The 15265-nt window shown below is 44.1% G+C and overlaps 1 protein-coding gene and 1 long non-coding RNA gene across 2 annotated transcripts in view; both read right to left on the reverse strand.

The window, feature by feature from the left end:
• Nmnat2 (nicotinamide nucleotide adenylyltransferase 2) overlaps positions 1 to 15265 on the reverse strand; it is a 142192-nt gene that overhangs the window by 77796 nt on the left and 49131 nt on the right. The gene's annotated exons all lie outside the window — the stretch shown is intronic.
• LOC144367143 (uncharacterized) lies at positions 5465 to 12534 on the reverse strand. Its single transcript, XR_013426431.1, has 4 exons — positions 12269 to 12534; positions 11310 to 11486; positions 7621 to 7707; positions 5465 to 6230 (listed from the first exon to the last, which is right to left on the reverse strand). It is a non-coding gene; the product is annotated as an uncharacterized LOC144367143 (long non-coding RNA).

Below are 15265 nucleotides of genomic sequence, written 5' to 3' on the forward strand. Positions count from 1 at the left end.
CCAGACTATGGTGTAAACATACCTGCCTGGGTGCTGGGAGGTACCTGTCCTCCCAGGCCTACTAAACTGGGCCAAACAAGGGCAATCCAAGGATGATCTGCCAGGTTGCTGCTTAATTATAGCAACTAGCACGTGCCCGGACGGCGGGGGAGCAAAGTGTTTGGACCAGAGGTCCCACCTAACAACCTAGATTTATGCTAAGGGTGGGGTGATGATGATTAGATGAATATCCTTCACCGTGGTACACAAGGCCCCACGTGCATTCTTCCATTAGGTCCTGATGATGAGCTGTGACCTAAGCTAGACATGTCCTCGTGTTGCCGAGGAAGAAACGGAGGTTCTATGGGTTAAGTGGCTTGCCCAGGGTCATGCTGTGAGTGGGCAGCTGAGCCAGAACCTGAACCCACGTCTGTTAACTTCAAGTCCTTGGCCCTTTTCTTGGTGGCAGTTTGGCAGAATTGAGCGCTGAGTCACAAGAAAGGCATTTTACCATGGCTCAATCCAAGATTCGGGAAATACCAGGTCTTTGTCATGTATTTACTCATCAATTGCCCTAGTGGTGACATACAGCCATGATATCTTTAAATAATGTAAGTGAAGCATTTGGAACAGGTGGCCAGACACAATAAATGGTAGTCACTGGTAACCATGAGAAACTGTTTTCTTCAACTCAGGTTATTTCCAGACTCACGTGTTTAAGATGGCTTTAATTCCATCCAGCACACGCAGAGCGAGTCATCTCTGGAGTGCCCAGAAAGGTGAATCAGAATACTTATAGTTTCTCAATTTTCTTTCTTTTTTTTAATTTTTTTTTTTTAATTGTCGATAGACCTTCATTTTATTTATTTTTATGTGGTGCTGAGAATTGAATCCAGTGCCTCACACATGCCAGGCAGGTGCACTACCTCTGAGCCCTAACCTCAGTCCATATTTTCTCAATTTTCTTAAAGGTTCTTTTCACCTGGACACAATGGCCAAATTAATTTATGGAATCTGGGCCCCAAAGACATTTACATGGGATAAAATTCATCCATGAACTCCTTCAGGGGGCTCCCGTAGACTGTCCCTGTGACTGTTTTATCTTCACCCCTTCTCCCACCCTCCTGCCATGTAGGGAGCCCTGCCTGCTGGTCTTGCTGTGGGCCAGGCCTACAAAGCAGACTCTCCACGTGACCAATCTCCCATGCTGCTGGAAAAACCTCCACAGTGGTGGCTCCCTGCTTTTCAGGCTCGCAGGTCACAGCCGCTGGAGAGGGCTACTCAAAGTGCTTTCTGAAGTGGGCTGGAGGAAGCCTGGACCCACTGTGGGAAAATCACAGTGTACATTCTTCTTTTGTGTGCTCCCACTGTGAGGGACAGCCCTTCAGACTTTTCTAAGAAGGGACTAGATGCTTGCTTTACTGGCCAGGTTCTTCAGGGCTTTGCCCTCCACTCTCCTTACTGATGCACTTTCCCTCTCAGATTAACACTCCAACTGACACCCCTATGGTGGCTCTCCAAGTCCTCGTCCTCAAATAGCTCTCTCTCTTGGTATTCAGACCCTCCAGTCAAACAGTCTCTTAACATATCCTGTTGAACATTCTAAAGTCATCTCAAATTCATTTTACCAGAGTTTAATGCAAGATCTTTTGTCTTCAAGTATGTGTCTCTTCCTCTTTATTGCAGTGGATGTTACCTCCGGGTCACTGAAGCCTCCCTCTCTTACCCGCCTAGGCAACTAACCACCAAGCTCTTCCTTCTCCCTCCCCTCTGCTACCACTCATGTTCTCCGTCATTCCTTCATCCTCTTTCATTTGGTCATTCATTCATTCAACAAACACCCATTGAACAACCACAATGCTATCATCACAAGGTGTTAGTTTACCTGTCATCTGCTCAAAGTGATGTTTTCTGACCTCTTGCCTCAGGTTGCTTCTCCCAGTCACCTGCATTATGCTGTCTAACTTAATTCTTCTACAATATTTAACTTGGCCATTTTTTTCTTGTTTTTTCTATGTCTATCTCAATTGAATGCAGCCTCTATGCTATCAGATAGAACTGCATGGATGCTCCATAAAAACTACTTGAATGGATGAAGACTGGACTTTGAGATAAAGAACTAGCTGTTAGTACCCCTCTCTCTCCCTTGGACTTTTGCAAAAGTGTCTTTATATGTCTATTGGCCTTCTCCAACCCATCCTGCAAGCTTCAGAAAGAGTAATTAATTTCCCCAAACTCCTAATTCTGACCTTTTCACCTCCTGTTTTAAATATTCCAGTGATTCTACAATTTTTAGACAAAAGCTGAGCTCTTTGGCATTGATTAAAAGGCATTTTGAGATGGGACCTCATCTCCTTATCCAGTTTCCTATCTTCCCCTAATTCTACACCCTGCCATTAACCCAGCTTTTAAAAAACTGTGGTTGCATGGAGCTATCTAAAAGGGCCTGACATATTCTTTCCAGGGTCTTTGCTCATGAAGTTCTCTGTGTCTAAAATACTGCTGCTCCATTACATTTTAGCAAACTTCTACTCGTTCTTCAAGGCTCAGATTAAATGGTATTCTTGAAGCTCTCCTAAACCCCAGGCAGGCAGACATCATTTTCATCATCATTAGCAGCAGCAGTAGTCTCATCCATTATCATTTACTGACTAAATTATTTTGTGTTACCATTGTGCTAAATTCATTTACTTCTCAATAGCACAATGAAGCAAGCATAATTGTCTGTATTATAGATGAGGAAACTGAGATTCATAGGAGTTAAGTTGCTTGCCCCGGGTGACATAGTAAGAATACAGCTGGGATTCCAACTCAGGGTGACCAGTTCCAAAGAGGCTGCTTTCAACCGCCATGCTGGGCTGCTTCTCCATTGTTCCAGTTGGTGATTATGCAAACTCCCATGGGGGCACACACCTTGTTTCCATATAATTGTTTGACTGCACGTCTGTCTCCTCCTAATACTAGGAGATCTGCTCTTACTGCTCACTGCCCGGAGCATCCCTGCACACACCCACCCCCAACTCCATTCCTTCCATGGCAAAGCAAGACCATGTTCTGATGCCACCTGCTCCGTGATGCCTTCCTTGACCTTCCAGGTAGGAAGTGATCTTTCCTTCCTGTAAGCAACTATGGCATTTCCTTGAGTCTCCTCCTCTGGCCAATGATCACTTTCTCCTGTGAGGGTTCTGTCCTTACAAAGACATTTGCAAATCCCTGGCTCATAATCTCTAAACTGGGGATGATAATAGTAGCCCCCTCATGGGGCACTTGAAAAAATTAAATCAGATTAAATTATTTTATGGAAAATGCCTAAGAATGTACTGGACACACATAAGTGTTATAAAAGTGTTTCCTGCTTGTCATGGTGGCACACGCCTGTGATCCCAGTGGCTCAGGAGGCTGAGGCAGGAGGATTGTGAGTTCAAAGCCAATCTCAGTAACTTAGCAAGGCCCTCAGCAACTTAGCAAGAGGCTGTCACTAAATAAAATATTTTAAAATGGGCTGGGGATGTGGCTCAGTGGTTGAGCACCCCGAGTTCAATCCCCAGTACCAAAAAAAAAAAAAGTATTTGTTGTTATTAGTATTATCTTTGTATCTTTGAATCAATCACTTAGTACTAGAATAGAAATTACTTGGAAATATTTTGCCTCTGAGTGACTGTGGTAGCACTGTTTTTTTTTAAAGATATCATACATCATATAGCAAGGATTCCTATTACCTCTCAGATTTTATAACAGAAACTATTTTCTCTTGAGAACTACCCTTACTTATCCTCATGTTAGGATGGAGTACCTGAGCATTTTATGATGCTAAAGCAAAATACCTGAGGCTGGGTACTTTATAAAGAAAGGAGGTTTATTTAGCTCACAGTTCTCGAGATTCAAGGGCATGGGCACAGGCATGGACTGAACTCTGGTGAGGACCTCAAGATGTTTGGTATCACTGCAGGAGTCTGTGTAAGAGGAAGAGACCACATTGCAAGACAGGAAGGCAGAGAGAGGAGAGGGGCCAGCTCTCTCTTTTATAAACTAACTCTGGACACAAGAAATACCTTATTCCCTTTTGAAGGCAGCCACCACAATTCCCTTCTGAAGATAGTACCCCCAATGACCTCCCAATAGACTCCATCTCTCATACGTCCCACTACTCCTTATCATCACCACATGGAGGACCCAAGCTTCCAACATGTAAACCCTCGGGGGACACACTCAAACCACATCCAGCCACAGCAGAAGGCCCCCTAATCATCATGCTCTTTTAGACCAGTTGACTGCCAAGGTCTTGGCTTGGCACCAGAATCACGAGCCACCACACAGCTTTGTAGGTTCAAACAGCAATTCTTTATTCCAGCTCTCACACCGCCTCCACACAGGTCCAGGGGCAAACGTGTTCGGCCGTCTCCCGCACAATTCACCTACTCCACGAGGCTATCTCCCAATCCCATTTTAATCTCACGAGAACTCAAAGGGAACAAGCAGCAGGAACACCCTAATCCCAGCAATAATCTTCAACTTCCAACTTCCCTAAAACCCATTATCTTAAACTGGCAACGCCTTAAACTCAAGGAGCCGGTTACTTCCTCAAACCTGGTCAGCTCTAAACCCGGATCCGCCTTGGTCCTTGAGCAAGGTCACCTTATGAAAGCATGCATGCAATGTCCCATCGAATGTCCTCTAAGCAGCATGGGGTACACTTGGCAAGGAAATTTCAATGCGTCATTCCTACTTGGTAATGGCCCTCAGCAGTTGACTTCAACCATTTTTTTTTCATGCCAACTCTGAGAGACAGCACACTGTGTCCTCAGAAATATGGCGACCTTCAATGGTAACTTGGGCAGAGAGCGGGGAATGAATGAACATGGAAAGGTGTCCCCAAGAGGATTCCTTACATATCTCCTTCTCCCCCCACTCAGAAAGTGTGCCCTCAACTACCTTTTTTACAATGTCAAGACCTAGTATAAAATGTTCTTCTTCTCCTCCTCCTCCTCCTCCTCCTCCTCCTCCTTCTTCTTCTTGTTTTTCTCAGCCTGGGTAACATCCTTTTCAGTTTGGCTAGAAGTTTAGTTACAGCAGTCAACGAAGAAAAGGCATCATTTAGAGAATTTTTGGTCCCTTGAATAAGGAACATGGTTTGCCTAGTCCTAATGCATGTGCACACATGCATGTACTCATGCATGAGAATGTACATGTACACACAGGAGTGACTTGGAATGGAAATTGTGTATTCTGGGAATGAGGAGTAAAAACAGTGGTTCAATCATCTGTACTTACTTCCTCACCATCAGTACCCATGTACAAGGAGCTGCACCAAACACAAAGATTAGAGTAACCGAGATATTTATGTTCTTTGCTCCTAGGACCTGTGTGCTGATGTGAATATACTAGAAACAGAATAAGAGAAGGGGGAGAATGGAGTGGGTAGGGAATGATAGAGAAAAAGGTAAATGCTTTCACATAACACAACAGATCAGTTTGAAGCCCAGTGTGGCTGTGACCCTTTGCTTTAATGAAACCCAAACTAAAACTTCTTTCCTTCATCCAGTCATGCCACTCATTTCAGATCTGAGGAAGTATTGTGCATTCTACGGTTTCGGTGAGATCTTAGCACCTGAAATTGAGTTCATTGTTTTATTTCTATTCAGGTGCATGACTTTTCCTGAAATGACACCAGAAGATCAGGAAGCGAATGCTTAGAAGTCATTGAAATTTCTCCTCACATCACTCAGGAGGGATGTGATCCCAAGTTAGGTCTTTGCTAGGAGAAAGGACACCAGAGTGGACATAAGGCAGATTCAGCGCACCTGGGTGCCTCAGTTACATCTGTCGCTAAGTCAGGCAGTGAGAGTTACCTGTGGAACTCCAGCCCAGGCCCACCTGACCCACAGCACCTGGCTCACCTGCTTTCTGATCTACACTGTCTTGGGCACTGGTTTCTAGTGTTCAGAAATAGCTCGGTGAAAGCTGTCATAAGGATTATGTTTCCCCCACAGGACAGAGCTGTGCTGGTTTGTGATCCTGAATCATCAATTTAATAACACCATTCTGCATGGGAGAGTGGAAATCGGGCTTGGAAATGTTTGCTGCCAAGTTTAGGTGCCTCCCTCTGCTCCTTCAGGCAGCCTGGGAGGCGCTCTCTGCGCCCATAGTCAGCAATGCGAGGCCTTTGCCTGCTCACAAAAGGACCAGTCAGTCATCCTTAAATGGTCACCCAGACAGAGAAGACTCAGGACAACTCCCAAGCAGCTCCGATGCTGAAAGCAAAGGAAGAGAAAGAAATGAAAAGACTTTAAAAGCTTTCTGTTTCCAGCCCCCGCTGAGAATTTTAAATGCCTTCTCCTCTGGCATATTTGAAGTCTGCATTTTATTGTCTGTTTAACTTACCCAGCAAGCCTCTGGGGCAGGCGAGAGCTGTGTCTTTGCATGTTTGGGTCTATTGCTGAGTGTGCTGTTGGCACTCAGAGCAACAGAAAATAATATGGCTAAAATCCTCAACATCAGTGGGTGGCCTGGGCCCAGAAGGTAAAAGCCAAAGGAAAAATCTCCCATGTGGCTGGTGTGAGGGGGGCAGGAGATTTCCAGAGCAGTAAGCCAACACTGGGGAAGGAAGGGACAGCAAATTCTGATTTCCTCCTCAAAATGGACATTGGCCATGCAGGCTGGGAACCTGGGGAGGGAGAACTGGGAGGCTCAACCCTCTGGGAAGGAAGGAAAGCTCAAGAACCACCCAGATGCTGATGTTGCTGGAAGATGTGTGTCACGGGACCAAAATAGGAAGTTCCCTTACTTGGACTGGCAGAGTGTGGTCTGAAGGTTTAGAGAGTTGGCTCCTTCCTAGACTTGCCTGGAACCGTGCCCCCCAGGCCACAGTCCCATACCTTCATGAGTCTAAACATATTGAATCCCTGCCGTGCATCAGACACTATGCACAGGGAGCACAGGGAGGTATACAAGATGTCCTCCCGGAGCTCACCTTCCGAGGGTGGGAAAAAGCTTTGAATAAAGAAATCAAGTGATGTGACGGTTGGGGTCCTCCTTCTTTTCCTTTCCCTCAAACACCAAGCAAGAGTGGTGACCTAAAGAGTCCAGGAGGACAGGGGATTCTCATTCCCACTCATTCACCCCAATCAGGAAACTACTTTAGTCAGCCCTGATCAACCTAGGAGAAAAAATTGAGAGAAATTATTTAAAGATACCCTGAAGGCTGGCAGTCTTGATGATAAAGGGAAGAAGGAGATAAGGGGGAAGAATGAGCCCCTGCTTCAGGAAGAGGACAATTTTATTAGCACAGTTTACCATCCAGGTATGTAAGTTATCTGTAGTAGAGAATACACACGGCTGGCCTTCCAAGCCAATACTAATTTGTCAAAATTCATTCTTAATTACAGTTCAGTCCTTGGAATATTTAAGTTAGCAATTTTACATCTAGATAAGGCCCTTGAAAGTGGAGTAGAAGGAATTCTTCATGGACATCGCTAATGGAAACTGCGATAGACATAAAAGGAGAATAACAATTTCCATTTTTGCACGTCCACACTTCACAGGCAATTTCACTTAATCTTCACCAACAGTCCTACTGGGTATTATTTTCTATCTTTAAAGGTAGGTGAACTAAGGCTCAGAGAAATTTAGTCCCTTACTTACGTCGCAAAGTCATTAGGTTGTAGAGCCGAGGTAAGAGAGAAGACATAAAAGTAGGCAGATTCCACCTCACTCCAGTCAGAATGGCAGCTATTATGAAGACAAACAACAATAAGTGTTGGTGAGGATGTGGGGGAAAGGGCACACTCATACACTGCTGGTGGGACTGCAAATTGGTGCAGCCAATATGGAAAGCAGTGTGGAGATTCCTTGAAAAAGTGGGAATGGAACCATCATTTGACCCAGCTATCCCTCTCCTCTGTCTATACCCAAAGGACTTAAAAATAGCATACTACAGGGACACAGCCACATCAATGTTTATAGCAGCACAATTTACAATAGCTAAACTCTGGAACCAACCTAGATGCCCATCAGTTGATGAGTGGATAAAGAAAGTACGGCATATATACACAATGGAATACTATTCAGCATTAAAAGAGAATAAAATCATGGCATTTGCAGGTAAATGGATGGAGTTAGAGAAGATAATGCTAAGTGAAGTAAGCCAATCCCCAAAAACCAAATGCCAACTGTTTTCTCTGATATAAGGAGGCTGATTCATACTGGGGTCTGGGGGGAAACATGGGAGGATTAGACAAACTCTAGATAGGGCAAAGGGGAGGGAGGGGAAGAGGGGGCAGGAAGGTAGGAAAGATGGTTGAATGAGACAGACATCATTACCCTAAGTACATGTGTGAGGACACAAATGGTGTGACTCTACTTTGTGTACAACCAGAGACACGAAAAATTGTGCTCTGTATGTATAATATGAATTATAATGCATTCTGCTGTCATGTATAAAAAATTAAAATTTAAAAAAAAGAAGAAAAAGTAGGTAGAAAAGAGACACATAGGACAAGAGTGGCCATGGTAAAAGTCCAGATTTAAAGTCCACTTTCACCTGAATCGAAAGTCCAGAAGTTTGCTTTTGCACACCTGGATCACAAACAGCACTAGTCAATCGATTATTAGGCCTGATCACTAGTCCATAAATAACTTATTTCATAACCTGGACCTAAAAGAAAAACAAGTCCGAGAACGCCTTTGCTCAAGAAGTAAATGCTTTTGTGATTTATATTTTTAGGCTCTGATTACTTGATCTATACATCAGACTTTGATCAAACCTTCAATGTTACATGAATATAACACTGTTCACAAGGCAGAACAATAAAAACCCCTGACAGGGAAATTGTTAAAAGACTTTTCACCAAAAACAAAGAATAGTGCCTAGCGGTCATGGTTAACATACGCAGTTACCAACACAAAGGAGGACTAAAAATACCCTCTGAGATCAGATCAGCACTCTAGATCTTACCTACATCAATATGCCAGGCTAGGATGTGGCCAGTGCATTTCTCTCCAACACCCACACTCTATCCTGCCTCTCAGAATGTGTACTTCTTGCTTTCTCTCAATTGAAGTCTGTCTGTGCGTCACTTTGACCCTTTCTTAAATTCCTTTCTACAACATTAAAGATCCTCACCGCTTGAGTTGAGGTTAACCTTCCTTTGGGGACCTCCTTCGGACTTCTGTTCCAGTAGAGAGCTGGGATTTCAACCATGAGCTAGTTCACTGAGTTCAAGATGGATCTGGAAGGGAACCTCCCAGTTCCAGAATTGTGTCAGCAAAAATGACATTAAAACTTCACCATGGGATCTTGCTTTGGGGACTGAGAAGTACTTGGCAGCCATGTCCCCACCACTGCCACCAACCAACCTATCAGCAATCAAAATCTCCCTGCTCCTCATACTCCAGATAGGGCTTCAGTATCTGGGCCCTATTTGCTTAACGTCTTGCTCTTTGCTCCATCACTTATGTCTTCCTGTTGATGGTTTCATATAAACTGATTTGCATTATAATGGGACTCTTTGGGAGAAAGTACTATAATCCACTCCCCATGCAAAATAAATAAATAAATAAATAAAAAGGATCCACAGGCATGGTAGGATTTTCAGACACTCTGACAAGCCTCCTAGGGTCTTGGGAGCTGCCTATTCCCTCTGTGCCAAACCTAACCTTGCCCTTACAACTCTTCACATGGGTCATTGGTTCAGGTTTTTCCATTAGAGTGTCAGACACTCAGAGTCCTGATGGACAAGCCCTGATGGACAAGTTAGAATAGCAGCAATTACTTCTGTCTGGGCAGACAAGAGTAGTGTCATTCTACGTGATTGGATGAGCTTTGGGGATGCTGAGGATACAAATTGCCAAGTCCGTGAAGGTCTGAACCCTCCTTGCCTTCAGAACTTTGGAGATGGGCCAGCTATCCGCTCCTGATCTCACTTATCTTCTTTTATAACCCCCACAGTTCTTAGACAACTTTGTCCACAAGGCAGGTACTGGACAAACAGTTGGACATTGCTAATATCTTCTAATTGGGTCATCCCTTTTGGACTAAGACTTGGTTGAAAGGACTGAGCCTCCAATAGAGGGGTGAACTGCCCTGGGGATCCAAGTTCTCAACTGTTGGACAGGGTGAGCTGCTGGTCCTTTCGTAGTGCTAGAGGGGACTTCAGTGGGCTTCCTGAAAGAATATGAAAATTCAGGACTGGTGGAAAGAGATGCTATTAGCAATCAATTCACCCTCAGAGAAAAATCAATAAATCAAGAGTCACGGTGACCAGGATGTGATTTAAGAGAATATAACTGCAAATTATATTAGCATTGAGACAGTTGAAAACCAATAAAATGCAATGTGCTACCAACAGGCTATCTTTCAGTGCACACTATATAAACCCAAAAGGAACAGAATTTATCAACACTTGTTTTCTCAGGGCTATCCTAGGAAGAGAAAGGCCAGTTCAGGGGGCACCTGAGCATTCTTTTATTACCCAAAAGAGTGTTGTTACACTGGGATGGTCTATCAGGGGTTTCTGTTCCAGAACAAAGATCCTTCAAGGTCATTCACCTCCCTATGCTCTGCAGCTTTGATCACTAAGCAAGCATCTCATTACTAATTCAATCTCCTGAATGCTCTGACATTGGATAAGAGAGTATGAGAATTCTGGTCTCTGAAATTGACTATCCTTCACTGAAAAAAAAAAAGCAGATATGGTCATTTGGTTTTACATGTCAGTTAATCTCAAACCTGATTATTGTGAAATCAGTCTATAAGACTAGGACTTATAAAAACTAATGGCAGATCCCAAGAACACAGTGACCATACCTTCACTATAGGGAAGTCCTTCACCATAGGGAGGGCCTTGTTCAATTGAAGTTTTAAAGTCTCAGGCAACTCTGGGCTGAACCTGCTATGGGGTGAAGCACTTTCAGCTCTGAGATTGTATGATTCAAGAATCCTCCAACTCATCCTGAGAGGTAGCACTGGGGTGCCTGAGTGGCCTGGGCATGTAGTCTAACTCGAGGAGCAAGGCTATCTGAAGGGGCCCCAGCCATATCTTTTTCTGAATACATCCTAAAGAGATAGAAAAGGCAGGGAAGAGGTTTTCAGAGGTTCTCAGAGATCTTTTGGAAACAGCTGGATCTTTTTTATTCATCCTTCTGTTATATATATATATATATATATATATACATATGTTATATACACACATGTTATATACACACATGTTATATACACACATGTTATATATATATATATATATATATATATATATATATATATATACACATACATATTCAGAAAAGTTGGAACATTTGAAATGCCTTGAAAGAGTTTTAAGCTAGAAGAAAACCTCATGCCATAGGAGCCTTGAAGTCCCTCATTCTCTGGGGATGGTGCAGTGGATAGGGGAAAAGACACACTGAGAGGTACTGCTGCTGGAGCTGCTCTCCGAAGACTGCATCGCCATGTGGGAAACCACGGGAAACTACAAATGCTCAGGACCCGAGTCTTCATAGATATTCCCAATCTGAGACATAAAAATGAAAAAAAAAATTCAACCGATTTTCAAAGAAACCACTGACTCACCCCCATATTGCTGGGCTGCTGGTCTCAAAAAAAGAGGCGGAATTCTCATTGCCATGGGAACCTCCACTTTGACTCACCGGTATTCAGAGTTCCAGCTGGGAACATCCCGTTCCTGTCCTGATTGCAGCTCATGACCTACTTCTACTTGCTGGAGCCAGAGGCCCCACTATGATACCTGGGAGCCAGGGTGCTTCTCGCCCCCACCCTGGACTTCGCTCTATTCCGTTCTACCAGGGAGCAAGGCACAAGGGTGCCACAGCTCAGTAAGGATGACAGTATTAAGCTTTCTCTGGAGAATGCTTTAAGAGTTTAGAAGATAAAGTTTGAAAGAACTGAGAGTCCACATTTCTGGACAATCCTTTCTCCCTACCATGTTTGTCAAAAGGACACTGTGCGACTTCCCCAGCCTCAAATTTGCCAGAGCTTTGCCCTTATCTTTAGGGTAGCTTATTGCTTCAGCAATTACCTAGGCCCCCAGAATAACAGGGGGGTACAGGCTGGCTTGAACACAAAGAAATGAAAGGGGTTAAATAAAGACTATCAGCGAAAGTGGACACAGCACTTAAGGAAGATCCTCTCATCTGTTTTGCTGTTATAATTTCATTATATTTCCTTATAACCATCTTTAATTCTTTCCTTTTCTTCTCTTCCCTCACATCCAACCCATCACTAAATTCTATCATTTTTACCTCCAAGCAGTACCTCATATTTATCCTTACTCACCCACAGCCAAGCCACCACTGCGGCCAGGACTTCTCTAAAAGCTTCCTCCTGCCTCCTCCCTGTCTCTCTACCACTGTCCCTCTCTTCACTCTGTCCTACACACAGTGACAATGAGTTAGAGTTTAAAACAGAAATCACAGCCTGTCATTTCTCTGCTCAACAAAGTCTCCCCCACTGACCTTGGCACAGACCCACAACCCTCTGCTCATCCCCAGGTCCTGCCTGGTCCATCCAACCCTGTCGTGTTGACATCACCGTGCGACTTCCCTAGCCCCACCCCACATGCTGCAACCACACTGGCCTCCTTTCTCCAAGTCACCCTGCTCCTTTCTTGTGGCTGCCTTATCTCCCCCTCCCAACACACCCCAATCCTCTCAAACCTGCTCCTCTTTCAGGGCTCAGCTTAAATGCCGGTTCCTCAGAAAGGCCTTCTAAGACTCTTTAGATGGGAATTAGGACCACCACTACCTCATCTGCTTTCCCATAGCCCTTTATATTCTTATCCAGAGAACTTACCGCAGTTTGTAACTCTATATTAGTGGTTCTCTGAGTGTGGTTCCTACCCCAGACGCAGCAACATCACCTGGAAACTTGTTAGGAATGTAAATGCTTGGGCCCCTCCAGACCTACTAAATCAGAAGGCAAGTCTGGGCCCCCAGTCTGTGTTTAGCAAATCCTTTGGGTGATTCTGATGCACACTAAGGTTTGAGAACCAGTGCTGTGTTATTCCTGTGGCAAACTGATTAACATCTGACTCCCCTAATTGAATGAAAACTTCCTGAGCCTCTCAGTGCCTGGCACAGAGCAGGTACTTAATAAAATTTTGTTGAGTGAATGAATTAATAGACACGAATTATATTGGTTGGTCGGGAAAGATGCTAATGAGGTCAAGATCAGAACTGTAGCCTTGGCGTGGGCTCCTGTAGCTTGCTCTGTTCCACGGACTTTAATGGCTATCTCTCCAGCAGATGCCCAGCCACATTCTGCTCACAGCGTGTTCCTGTCCTGTGTGGGTGGTGCTGCGCAACCCAGAGAGTCCCTGCTGCAGAGACAGAAGATCTGCTGCCCTTAGTTTCAGGCACTCAGAAAAGGTTTTGACAACACACCATTAATCTCTACACCTGTTAGACCCTTCTCTGGGAACCTCAGAGAGTCTCTGAGGATAGAAGAGGTTCTGCAAAGTCTTTCCAAAACAATGTCTCCTGCTTCAAAGCCAGAACAAATGGAGAGCTGCTGCGGAGGGCTGAGCCTGTCACTCAGCATGTGGAAGTAGCCAGCCCATAATAGCGAGGATGGACCGAGTATTTACTACATGCCTGCCACTCCATTTCATCTGATCATAAAAATAATGCCATGAAGTGAACTATTTCCTCATTTTACAGATTTTCAAAAAAATGAATTTTAATGTAATTTGTCTTGTCTCAGTCCTTTAGTGGTGGTAGAGCCAGACTTGAACCTAGTTCTGTCCAAGCCAGAACCCTTACGCACACTTTTCCACGAGTCAGAGACTCTTAGACGGGTGTATGCCAGTCTCTTGGGATTCTCTAAGCAGTAAATTGGCTCCTGAAGTCTTTCTGATTGGCAATGCTAGGGAACAACCTGGGGTACCAGGCCCCCACCCAGCCAGATGTACAGTTTAGCATGTCCCTGCTAAATCACAGAGCGTGAAAATGTGGCACCACCATCACACATATCTGTTCTAGATCCCAAATATTTTTGTTTCAACTTGGCTGAGACCCAACTCCAATTAGATCTTACATCTCCACGGATCCCCTAATGCCAAGCCAGAGACAAGATCAGCTGGATAAAACATGGGCCAGTTGTCACAACTGCGGTACTCACGGTGTATAAACAAGCTGTGTTAACCAGCAAGGAGGTGACAAATGTTCACCTTTGGAAGGTGCTGAAACTTTGTCAGGCTTCCAGGGCCTCTTGTGGCAGTGAAAGATGGTGTTTTCTAGATTAAACTAGATATATCTGTATCCATATATCCACTTTTCACTAATAGAATCAAGCCTATTGAGGGAACTCACAGTCAATATTTAATTTTTAGTGCCCACAGTGGTCTGGATTCATGCTGTATACTCTGGATAGCATAAAAACAACAAGTAAGACCAAATCCCTGACCTCCAAAAGTCTAAGTTTATGACATGGAATGGATAAAAGAGGACAGAGGACATTGGTGAGGAACAGAAAAACAATACTAGGAAGATCAAAGATACCAAGGACACATGCTTAGGTGACTCAGGGAAGAGAGATACCAAATTCAATAGGCTATTCCAGGGGCGCTTTCATGGAGAACGTGAGCTGGTCCTTGAAAGGTAGGGAGGAAAGAGAAAAGGCTCAAGTAAAGATGTAAAGGTGAAATTGTACAAGCACCTTCTGCAATACCCTGATCTGCGTATTCATATGGAGAACAGAGAACCAAGTCAGAGAAGCGGGAGAGGCTCCCACCAAAGAGAACTTGGGGCAAATAAGTCTCATCACTTCTCCCTCATCAATGGTCTGCCAGCTCTAGATTCCTAAGCATGCTGGGTCCTAAGCATTTCCAAACTCTTCAGTCGGGCCAAGAAGATATGGCTTCACTCTTTTTCTGTCTTTTTACATTCATCTCCTCCTCTCTGGATGGCAATGAACTGAAAGGTGTGGGGTGCAGGCACCCTGCCAAGCTGCTCCCAATTCATTCCAGCTAAGTTGCACAAATGATCCAGAGGCAGGAGCATCCTGATGATACAGAGCTAAGAAAGTGTTCATCTGAACAAAGCTTGAGCATATAAACTGGCATAAAACACCAGGTCAGAGATGGTTCAATTAAAGTCTCATTGCTAGTTGAGTTGTTTAAATGTGCTTCTAGGATTTTCTTCCTACCCTAACTTAAAGAGGAAATTTTAAAAGGTGAGACTTAATACCAATTACAGACATGCAAAACTGTCATCATCATATAGTTGACTTTAATATGTAACTTAATAATTCTATCACATCTCCAAAAATACCCCC

This window comes from Ictidomys tridecemlineatus, chromosome 10 (assembly GCF_052094955.1).
Source record: "Ictidomys tridecemlineatus isolate mIctTri1 chromosome 10, mIctTri1.hap1, whole genome shotgun sequence".
NCBI classification, from domain to species: Eukaryota; Metazoa; Chordata; class Mammalia; order Rodentia; family Sciuridae; genus Ictidomys; species Ictidomys tridecemlineatus.